Source organism: Aplidium turbinatum, chromosome 5, assembly GCF_918807975.1.
Source record: "Aplidium turbinatum chromosome 5, kaAplTurb1.1, whole genome shotgun sequence".
Lineage (NCBI taxonomy): Eukaryota > Metazoa > Chordata > Ascidiacea > Aplousobranchia > Polyclinidae > Aplidium > Aplidium turbinatum.
Window position 1 is genome coordinate 37,525,226 of NC_137476.1, and position 12,460 is coordinate 37,537,685.

General features: G+C 36.1%; 1 protein-coding gene across 2 annotated transcripts in view; it reads left to right on the top strand.

Moving 5' to 3' along the window:
• The first annotated feature begins 12,015 nt into the window (after nt 1-12,015).
• Nucleotides 12,016-12,460, top strand: part of LOC145769960 (ubiquitin-protein ligase E3C-like) — a 42,668-nt gene continuing 42,223 nt past the window's right edge. For both annotated transcript variants that reach the window (XM_082581522.1, XM_082581523.1), the window contains exon 1: nt 12,016-12,253. The gene's annotated coding sequence lies outside the window, so the exon portion shown is untranslated. The remainder of the gene's footprint in view (nt 12,254-12,460) is intronic.

The window sequence follows — 12,460 nt, forward strand, 5'->3', positions numbered from 1 at the left end:
TCTGGTGCCGTCGAATTGCTTCTCAACACAACCAAAAACACGGCAGCCTAAACTTCGAAATATTTGCGTCCATCCAATGTAGTAAGACACTGGAAAACCAGATAAACAAAGCAATCACTTAGGAGACTCGAAAAGACCAACATGACATTATGCCAGCAAACACCATTAAAATCTAACGACATGTGGTAATGTTAGAGAATTTTATAAGTGGGTCATTCTTCTTCTCATGATCTTTTTCTTTACCACTTCAAAGGACGAGAGATTTTGTCCATCAGTGTGGTACGGAGACTATTTTATTGGGTGTTCACTTATTTTCAACAGGTTCAAACACACTAGATTTGCAGTTTGCTTAGTAGTTGTTTAGATCATATCAAAATAAACTGATGTGACATAAAGAATCACTGTGCAAATTAAGCACGTGTTTGAAACTTTCTAAAACAAGTGACCACACAAAATAATGGTCACTTTGGCCCACTGACGTCTAATAGTCTACCTCCCCCCCTTTAGATTAGATAGTGGGAGTGACTCCGGCTGGATGTTCGAGTAGATGTTGAGAAGAAAGTATATCGTTTGGTCTTTCAGTTTTTACCGACCACGCACACTGTTCGGCGCGCGATAGATGGTGCGGCTAATGCTGGTGTGGTCTGAGATTCGTTTCTGTTCGCAGTGCCTGAATATTGCAGATGATGTCATTCACCATTTGTGACAAAACTACTGTACTACAATTAATTTATGTAGACCACATGTAGAATGTATACGTAGTTGTTATGGTCAAATTTAGCTTACTAAGAGTGAAAGATAGGTAACAAGATATGGGCATAGATCTATTTAGTTTCCATATTGAGTCTAAGCTATCTAATGAGGCCTGAATGCCAAAAGGGTGTGTCACTGCCTGCAGTTGCTATTTCACATTGAAGTGTGCTGCTCTATCTAAGGTTCTGATTTTTTGTTGCGATTGTAAAAAAAAAAAAAAAATTCGAGGATTCTTCTTTATAGTTTTGCATGCTTGTATGCGCAGGATTTTCTCAAGAGATGAACCATTCGATTTTTTTTTAATTGAAATGAAAACGAATTGAAAAAATAGCCATTTGCCAATTATACCCAGTCAGTCATATTGTGTGAGGTTAACCTACCATTCTCAGCTTGCATTGCCGATAATGTTTTTAGTTTGCAGCAACTACTTTACTTAATTGGATCGATTTTGTAATGAAAAAAAAAAAAAAATTGATATAACAATTTTGACACAGCATGTAATGTTTTACATAGACGACATAGTTAGCTTTCTCAAGTCAATGAATCAAGCCTATTGAAGGTACGTTTGGTGGCGTAAGCAGAATTTTATTCCTGGAGGAATAAAGCGTTCGACATAACATGACATTTTTTATCAAGATCAGCCTTATGCTATAGCCTACTTTATAGTCTGACCAAGGTTTAAAAGGCTACAATTTTAACAAGTCTAACATAACTTTTAAAAGGTTACATTCGCATTGCGCATAGGTTGGCTTAGCGGTTAGGAAAGCCGTGCATTATGAACCCCCTAACAATAAACGTTCCTAATTTCACAACTTCAATGAAAATATGGACAATATTTACAGAACAGCAAGCTAACATGCATACCTATTCCCCATCAATACATTAGTATGTGATATTTTGTAATAAAAACGTTATTTCAATTTTATTAATTTACCAAAAGAGTTCATATTACACAACCCTCTGTGTAATATGAACCCCTGTGATGTGTAATATGAACCGCTTTGAATCATTGCTGAATAGAGATAGATTGACTACACAAAACTGCACTAAAGCAAGCCACATTACATGTGCAGCATAACAAAATTTATTACCATAAGGTTTTCAAATAATTTACACCAATTTTAGTAAACATGCACTACTTTTTAAGCAAACCCTATTCGGACTAACGGGTGGACGGGTTCCGTCCATACCTAAAACTTTCATCGATTACATAAAAGCTACTGGCTCAAACTAGCTGAAGTTTTATGACTTTTCCTAAAAATTATTCATCTTTGTTTTAGTAAAAGAATGACATTTTTGTGTAAAATAGTTTTTTAGTTATCAGCAGTTTTTGACACCCTACTCCCAAAATTATCTGCAAAACTAGTAAAAAATTAATCAGCGTGAAATTGAAGAGGGATTAAGAGGGATTAACTCCACTGCTGGATTTTGCGTCAGCAGTTGTCGAAAGAAAATAGGTCACGACGTCAAATCTTCGCTCTGCTTGATATCAGATGTGTTGCAATGTATTGTTCAGAAAAATCAGGAAACTATGACAAGTAGACTGGCATTTATAAACAAATGCAGATGATCTCGTGGGAATTGTGTTTTCGCAAACAAAAGTGCATGAAGTTTAGAACTCAACATTGTCACAATTTTGTAATCGGTTTCTAGCAACAATTTCTCTATGTAAAAAATTAGGCTACGGAACAAAAAAACCTCCAAATTTTATGATAAACAACATGGTTGATAAATAATATAAACATGTAAAGAAATATAACGTTGGTATAATAAATAAATACAAAGAATAAATGTAACCATAATTTTACTGCATACTTTTAGTTTATTTTTATGGCTTTACGAAGGTCAAAAAGAAGACTTTTATGTCATGTCAAACTTGTCATTTTTGTGACTTGTCTTCAAGTATGCTCTGTACATTTTAGTTTACACAAAAACAGAAAAAGTTGGTTTCATTAGCTGTTGGAGCTTTTTTCACCAAAAATGGCAGAGGTTCCCAGACAACAAAATCTGTCATTTTTACGTTGATTCAACGTCTGTCGATGTTGAATCAATTTAAAAATGACAGATTTTGCTGCCTGGGTTGAAACTTCAATAGAAGTTTGAGGTTACAATTGTGTCTAATGCTAATAGGTTATCTAATATATAAATTTGCAAATTACAAACACTGAATAGAACCGTTTTTTTTTTGTTTTTTTTATGCAAGCAGGATTGCAGCCTAACGTAATAAAGTTTTATGAAATAGTAACATCAAGCTGTACAAAATAACCCAAGCGAGATTAGTCAACATCGCTTTGTTTTGTAATCTTGAAACTTCACTCTTTATTGTTCTGCACGCAAAACAGCAGTTTGAACAAAATAAAATTGTTACAAAGTCTCCTCAGAAATGATTTAGAACAAACATCCAGCATAAAATTAGGTTAGGTAAAAGAAACGCTCAAGCTGCTGTGCAAACATCGCTGTTTTCAGAACATATTGATTGCATTCATTCCTTTGTCTGTGCTATAACAATGCCAGCAAAGTTACAATGTTTCTAGGCTAATTGGTTTTTACGAACAGTATGGCGCAACCAATTTCCACATAAATACTCAGAAAACCCAACATGTACATTCATTTGTGAGAAAAATTGGCATAACATACAACCACACTTCAAACGCGCAACATGGCTCGACAACAATTTTCTGCAAGCGAAGTTGTCGAACAACTGGAAAATTCTTTTGAGGAAAATATTAACGATGTGCTAATGTCTGATTCTGATGAAGAAATAGATTATGAGCCGTCGACAGAAGTGCTTAATTTAGAGCAAAGTAATGTGGAATCAAATGCTGGTAGTAGAAGAGTAACTGTAGCAGTTTCTAAACGACGAGTTCACGATATTACTTCGGCCTTGAATGAGGAAAACTATGATGACGTGAATGTACTTAGAGCTCAAAAATCGTACGTAGGAATATTAGAAAAAGGAAACAAAAGCAAAAAAGATAAGGAAATTGGCTGGACAACTAAGTCACCGCAACAAACTGGTCGCCAAGCGAGATCATGTGTTATTGTGGGAAAACAGCCAGGAGTCAAAGACACTGCAACGCATGCAGACAATTGTGAGAAGGCATGGAAGCTATTGTTTTCTCAACCAATGATTGACTTGATAGTTGATATAGCACAAACAACCGAATACGTTGCATGAATTTAGGCAGAGACGATGATGATCTCAGAGAAACCAATGAAACCGAACTATTGGCATATATTGGTTTGGTTTATATGCGAGGTATTCTGGGTCTCAACGGTCATGAAATAAACCAATTATTCGCACCTGTAGTAGGACCGCCAGGGTTTGGAGCAACAATGAGCAAAAATCGCTTCAAGTTTCTCCATGCTTGCTTGACATTTGATGATCAAGCCACTCGCCAGACAAGATGGAAGCATGACAGATTTGCTGCTATTCGCACACTGTTTGAAATGTTCAATGATAACTGTTCCAAACATATTATTCCAGCGGAGTTTCTGGCATTGGATGAAACATTGTATCCAATGAGAAATCGTATTGGTTTCAAGCAATACAACCCAAGCAAGCCAGCTAAATATGGAATGCTCTTCAAATCGATTAACGCAACTAACTACAGTTACACTTTTACCACCTATCCTTATTGTGGAATGCCGCTGAAAAATCCCACCGAGTATTATGTTTGTGGAACGGAAGAAACTGTAAAATACCTTGTAAATAAGCTACAGCTCAGTCATGATTTACAAGGACGAAACCTATCATATGACAGGCTCTATTCAAGTATTCCACTTGCTCAGTGACTATTGAGTCTAAATATAACTTGCGTCGGGACATTGCAAAGCAACAGAAAAGGAATCCCTGCCGAAATTAAAGATGTCGGTCAGCGAGAGGAATTGTCTTATCAATGTTATTGGGAGAGTTCTGAAAAGAAGTTAGTGCTACATTCCTATATAGTAAAGACTAAAAGTTCAGGAAAACGCAATGTTCTGTTGCTTTCAACAATGCAACCTCTCATTGGAACTACAAAAGAAGACCCAAAGAAAAAGCTAGCAATGTACAAGCTTTACGACTTCACGAAAGGTGGAACAGATGTCGTAGATCAAAGGATTGGTTTTTATTCTTGCAAAACAAAGTCACGACGTTGGTCTACAACCGCATTTTGTTATATTATGGACACATGTCGGGTCAATGCAAACACAATTTTAGCTATGCAAAAAGGAATTGATCCCAAAACTCAAAATTTTTTTGATTTTGGTTGGGAACTTGCAATGATGCTGATCAAACCGCACATACAAATGCGGTCACGGTGCGGTTTTCAAAAATCCGTTTTAAGCAAAATAGTTACTATTCTTGGATGCGAAGATCAAACTGATGTTGCTTCAACATCTTCCAACAACTTGTCTCAAAAGAAGCAATTTCCTACAAAATCAGACAAAGACAGACGTTGCTATTTTTGCAGCCCTCCAATCACTGGATCACCAGCAAAGAGGAAAAGAAGCAATTTGTCTAAAAGTAAAAACCAGTGCCAGCTGTTGGTAAAGCTGTCTGTGCTATTCATGTGACGCAGGCTTGTCCAGAGTGTGCAATAAACATTGGTGTTGAAGAGTAATGGATGCAAAGTTTTAATTTATGCTCAATTGTTTGCAACAAAAATATTGTATGTTGTTCACATTCCATTTTGAATGTATTTTGATTTAGAATGATTTGTGAAAAAAAGCTTTTGTAGCCAACTATAACATTTTGGCACCGGTTCTACCACTCAGAAAGTTATACTCTATTCTTTGTTATTGTTTATTATCCTTTCATAACTGTTTGATGCAATGACCGAAGTTCTTCCTAATCCTAGTAGGCCTATTTCCATCAAAGATGCTACAGCTTTTCCTCATAAAGTTTCCATAATTTATCGGAGTTAGTTCAGCAATGTAAATTTTTCTTTTTTTTGTGGCGCCCAGTTTATCAATAGGCCTACATATGCTCAATTACGAAATTTTCTTAGATCGACCTTTTGATTTTGTTTGCTAGCTACTGTCGGCATGTCCGTACTCAACCGGGAAGTTACCGCAGTCCGCAAGTGCAATAAAGCAACTTTCACCAACGGGGCAGTAGCTCACTGTTCTCAAACTAGACAACTACAGTTGAAATTTTGAAGCACCATCAAGTTAGAAACTGTTTTCAGAATAATTTGGAGCACAATGAACTCTTAGTGATTTGAATATGAAAACCACACAAATGCAATAAAGCTTGACATGCAAAATGAACTTGTAATACTTGCAATGCTCTAACTACATAAGATTTTGCTCAATTATTATCAAAAACCTCTGAAATGGATGTACTCACTTCTTTTTGTAGCGCACTAATATTCTATACGTAATAATTTTTTTTTATATAGCACTTCTCTTATTTTCAAAGTCTTGTCAAGCCCAAATTCAAATAACATAGGTTTGCTTGCAATAAAGCAACATTTAGCAAAGTTGAATCAATATGAACTATAATAATAAGCACTTGTTTGATCTTGATCGGCGTCATAAATAAATTTAGTTAAATATCTCTCAATCCGTCGACAACACCAGAAACGATATATGCCAAAATTTTGTTTTGATGGAATTAATTTTGAGCAGAAAATATTTTCTCTAAGTGGTCACAGCGGTAAACCATAATCTCTTCTTGGGAAAATTTTAACATAAAGTTCCCGAATCCGTTCGTCTGTATATAATGACCGAAGAAACACACACTTGAACTTCTTTTCAAACAGTGTATTCCTGTAAAATTAGCCCGAGGCTACCGAAAACGAGGGGGTGCAACGCCTACACCACTTAAACTGTCACTACACAACAGATTACTTGGATAAAAGACGGAACCTTTGTCCAGCTAGCAAGCACTAAGCCAACAGTTAAAAGTGCGGCCAACTTTCAAACAATCATTTTACGAATGACCAGAATAGATAGCAATATCTCAAATTCACGTATGCAGTACTGTGACGCAATAATGAAAGACAATTATGAAGTCATTCCAACAGGTGTTTAAAGCTGATGTAATATTTCCTGTTTAAACAGGCCCAAACAGGTTTGACACAATTCTTATGAACGCTGGTGCAATTTTGGCTCATGTTTTAGGAATTTCCATGACGTAATATTCAGTAGACTTGAACGGTTTTTATATGACGTTTGATTTGGTGAAAATTGTCGGGAACACTAAGCTAATATCATCTCTAAACTAACATCAGCTTTATGTTCAAAAACCAATGCAATTGCTTTGGCTGGGAAAGTTTTGGTTTATTCGCCATCACAATTTGTTACCGAATTTATTTTATTGCTAAATCAATCTCACCTTAAATTTCCAAACATTAACATAGGCCTATACTGTATTATATAGGCCTAAATATAATTATGAAAAGCGCGATTGGAACACACCAATGGAGAAGGTTTAGGAGTAATGATTGACTGCAGACTTTTACACTGCTCAGTCAACTAAAACATCATCAAGGAGAGAATACTTTTATTGCCAAAGCAGATTGGCTACATTTAGCAACATCGTATAAACTATCAAATGACAAACATTCAAACATTCTTGCATAGCAATAGATAGAGTTTCGCTTTTAGCAGCATGATTGTTGATTTCTTCTTCACAAATGTATTTGCATTTGGAGTTCTTGCATAAATTACTCTAAAATAAATTTGGATTGAACAAAAGATGATTTTTCTTCATTTGCGTTTTTTAGTTTCGAATACATCACTACGTGTTTTCAATTGTTATATTTGTTGGTAAATCATATATTCAGTGGTTTATGGTAGCCTACAACAACATACAACTTTTAAAAAGTGCGATAAGCCAGCTTTCGATTTTGTTTTGATCGACAATCTACAAAGGGACAGAGAGCACATTACTAAGTTTAGAAGTAGGCCTATGCACTATACACTACAGCCTACTTGTTTTGAACTTTTGCAAAAAACAAAGTTTTTGAAATAACAAGGACATTTTCGATGTAAAAACAAAAACCCAAATTCAGATAAAATTAAAAGTTTTTTTGCTGAATAACATTTAGCAACGCTGAATCAACATGAAGTAAACTTTCTAACAAATACGTTTATGTTTATTTTTGCCATTTAGCGATAATGCAGAAAAAGATTAAAACTATGGATCCAAAACTAAACCAAGTTCTTTTTGACTAAATTTTTGCTAAAGCAACATAGTTTTACGTTGAAAAACCGTCTCACACTGTTGTCGTACTGATTGCTTCAGGCTATGGAAAGTTTACATAATTCATTCATCACCAATTTCTTAATTTGATTTTGTGCTTTTGTTACCACACAAATCTATGCTTCAAATTTGAAGTAAGTTTCATTGTGAAGCATGGATTGAACTAAACTGCTCGAAAAGTCTTTTGAGAGATTTTAGACTGCATCCTTCCACAGTATTCAGTCAACCGAAACACCCTTATTGTCTTCATGTGCTTGAGACATTTCGTTTTATTCACAAAGCAGATTAGTTACATTGAAAGTCGTATAAACAATGGAATGATGAGAAATTTAGTATGAACGCAAAAAACTGATAATTAGGCTACTCACAGAAACCCTCAAAATCAGCAATTTACTATGCAACCACATCAATTAAATTCAAAATAATAATAAAGTTGAATAGTTATCGAGACGTTTGTTGGTATGCTTGCGCTGGACCGTGCGTGCCTTCAACGAAGAGATTAGCGATTTCAAGGAGATTACGGCGGAGACATCAGACAAATTTAGAAAAAATTGCCTTTTTTTAGCAAAAAAGCAATAGCAAAAAACTGGTAGAGTATGTGTGTCCACTTAAAATTTTAACCAGTTTGTCAATAATTTTGCTCTAACTTTGCGAAAAAAGCAACCTCGTAACGTTTTTATATCAAAAGTTATTAGACAATGAAAGTGTGGATGGAATAAGTCCACACGTCAGGTCATTACCTCACAAAAATTGCTTAGTCCAAATGGGGTTAAATGCACAAAAAGATAAGCAACATTAATCGAATGACGTGCACTGCATTGAGAATGTTGGTAAAATTGAAGTCTGAACCCTCGTTTACAGAACCCAGAACCACCCCAGTTTACAGAACCCCAGTTTACAAATATTTATTACACCATCATAAAGCACTTGGTAATATGAACCTGCGTTCATATTACACATTCAGCTAGGGTTCATGTTACACACTTGTGGTGATTCCACTTAAAATGCTGATAATCAACTAAATAATGCATTTTTTAAACAAAACTTGTTGTGATTTCCATCATCAAGTTTATTTGAGGGTATATTAATCAAAAAATTACAAGTCCATTGATGCACTAATAAAAAAAACAGAAATTTCTCCATCTGCCAAATAATATTACACAAGCTTTAAACCTTCATACCCCCAAAACTTCAGCAACACGCCAACTTTCAACAAGAACATTTCCGGTCGAATGACCAGCAAACTTACTTAATTCAAGCTGTTAAAAGTCAAACATTTTTATTGCCACGTTTTCTGAAAACAACAGGGCGTTCATAATACACAGCAGTTCATATTACACGGCTTTCCCCAAGTAGAGTGTTGTATCGCTCAACCGGCCCCAGTTCAATACTCGGTGCTGTCACGGGAAGTCTAACATACATAGCCTAACTAATAAAAGTTACATTCGCATGGCGCATAGATTGGCTTAGCGGTTAGTGGAGTGGTGCCTCACTCAACCGGCCCGTGTTCGATACTCGGTCTAGCCCCCAGAAAATTTTGAAAAATTACTTTGAATTTGGTGCATTCTGAGAGCATTTTCAACAAAAATGTGGGTATAAATATTCTTATAAAATGGTGCTGTCTGGTGGCATAGCAAAAGGATAAGATCATGTTTTCTTCGGATTTTTCGGTAATAAACCTAAGTCTCTATGTTTTCTTGTTGCTAATTCCTGGCTGAGATATTTGAATGTTTAGTATTGGCAAAACTCGCTCTTTTAATGCAGTTTCGTTTAAAATTAGGAAAACTTTGTTTAAGAGACATAGATACTGAAAGCTTCATTCTCAATATCGTGATGTCACACGCGTGCCAAGGGGGGGGGGGTTGTAACCCCCCCCCCTCCCCTTGGCTAAGCCACTATACCACTATACTACGACATATACGATATGCCATAAAATAAAATAGACATTAAAAGAAACAGCCATTTCATCAATTGTGAATGTTTGAAAAATACATTTTGCTTGAATAAAAACTGCTAAGCATGCAAAGTAAACTTGAAATCTGGTTTAAAACCCTGTATGCAGTGTCCATGACCAATTGGATGTTTGCATGTTTGCAAGCATAGACGGCAATTGATTGAAATTATAATGAAGGCTAAAAACTATAAAACAGCCATTCAAGGTTTCAGATTGTTTCAACTGACGTCATTTGGTTCAGCATTGGTTTCAGCTGAGTCAGCACCAACAAATGTTGCTATTAAAATGCATTTACAGTTGTATAACGGAATAAAGGAGTCTGATCGATGCATGATTTTAACCATAATAATAACAAAAAATTACCCCCCCCCCCCCAGATAAGTTAAGTCCGCCTTGGGACAAATATCAGCTGTTTAGACGTACATCAAACGATTTGATGCGGATACATAGAATTTCAACAATAATTCCTCACAATATTTCGGGGGGGGCTCGGGCCCCCTGGGCCCCCCCCATAAATCCGCGCCTGACCAGGAATAACCTATCAAGGCTTTGTCAGTCCGATGATAAAGATCCAACTGTCCCAAAAACAATAAGAGGCAACATATCATGACGTCAAACATGAAGTGAGTAGTAGTCACAACTGTAAAGAGAAAAAAAAGAACTTGTCTTGAATAAATTAACACACAAAGATGAGGGAGAACACTTAACACTAAAGTTGGGAGAGAAGTTACCTTTGCAGAAAAATGGTTTCTTTTTGAAAAGTCATTGTTTGCCGTGACGCAATATTACACGAACTGCATTGTCATTTGATTTTATTTGTTAAGAGTTTTAGTGTTGCCAGATAGAATAGTTTTCATAAATTTTAGCTCAGTTGTTGTTTTTATTTATGACCATCACAGCTGAAACAAAACACTTCAACATACCAAATGTCTAGAAAAACAAAAAAGCGAAAAACGTAAACGTTGAAACGTGCTTGAGACGAAAATAATTTATTAAGCTGAAAAAAATTAAAATGGTCGCAATACCTTCAGAAAAAATTAAGGTAAAAGGGGAATAAATAAAAATTACTAACAAAAATAAAAACAGCAACACATATTTAGGCTTTAGATGATATTTTCACGATTTCTATAAATATACACTTGCTACTAAGATTGGTTATGGTGCGTTATCAAGAGTGCTGTTGGTTGTGAGGAAAACACGTTTTGATGCGTTTAACTGCTAATGCTAAATTAGCAGTAAGTCGGCTGCGTAGCCGAGTGGTGAGAACGTCTGCGCGACGTTCGAAAGGACGTGGGTTCGACACCGGTCTAGAGCACGCGTCTGTGTCTCGGCGAAAGACACTTAAAGGCAAGCCAAAATAAGGGGAGCAGTTGACTCGAAGACTATATGTCACTTCGCTGCTTCCTGTCGTCTGTTGTATCGCATCTGTGATCGCAGTGTACTGTATGTTATCGCAATGGGCGCAAATAAAAGCATGATTATGATTATTATTATTATGAAAAATAGGTATACAAGAAATTTACAGACTAGAAATAAGAAAATAGCCTCCATGTCTAATTAAATTAATGGTTAGAAACAGAATGTGATATCTTTCACAGACTATCGGAATGCCAATCGCGCAATAATCCCCAATTGTCCAGCAATAACTACGGTATTTTGTTTCAAGAGTGCGTAGGCTACTGAATTGTGTAAAATTAAGGCAGATGTTAATAAATGGTCCTAAAGTATTGCATGAGGTTCCAAGTGACTTCAAAGGTCTTTCTACAACTTCCTAAAAAGTCAACAGGTTACGCTCAGCGCACCAGGCCTTAATGCACAACATAGGCTACAAAACTTTGGAAATAGCAAAACAAACAACAATTTATTAATTTAAATTAAATTTATTGATTTACAAAAAGCATTATAATGATGAAATAACACTGTCTTCACGCACCTTTCATTTGGTAAAAATTGTAATAACTTGCACGGTTATTCATCTGGAAAATTTTTGAGATAAGTTCACTGGTGCACAACTGGCAACGCTACTCTGTGCCAGATGTTGAAAAATGGAAAGAAGTTTCTGGAGTTGTGTACGGTTATTATTATTGTAACTGTCTCCGCCGCCAGTGTGGCCAAATCGTTTGGCATCCGCTGGCTTCGATCAGTCTTTCAACAAGGTTGATAGGATCTCCATTCTGTTTTGTCCTTTGCGATGTTTTGCAATCGATGGAGATGTGGTGTGCTGAGCAAGGATCCCAGGCCAGCTTTTCTGATGTCAGATCTCAGCAGTTGTAATAAATTGGTACGGTGACGTCCGGTTCGGCCTTGGTACTTTTTGCTGCCAATTATTGCAAATTCAAGGGCTTTCTGAGGAGGTGAGTCCTGGTGAAGTCTCAGAATGTGTCCAAACATGTTCCATCTCATGGTGGAGATCTTGCAAGACAATGGTTCACTGTTGCATATTTTGTAGAGATTTTTGTTCGAGATAAGACTGTTTGGCCAAGTATGTGTACGGTTACGGTTATTCTTATATCATAGCTTTTAAACTTGATGAGATGACATGACTTTTTTGTACAGACCTA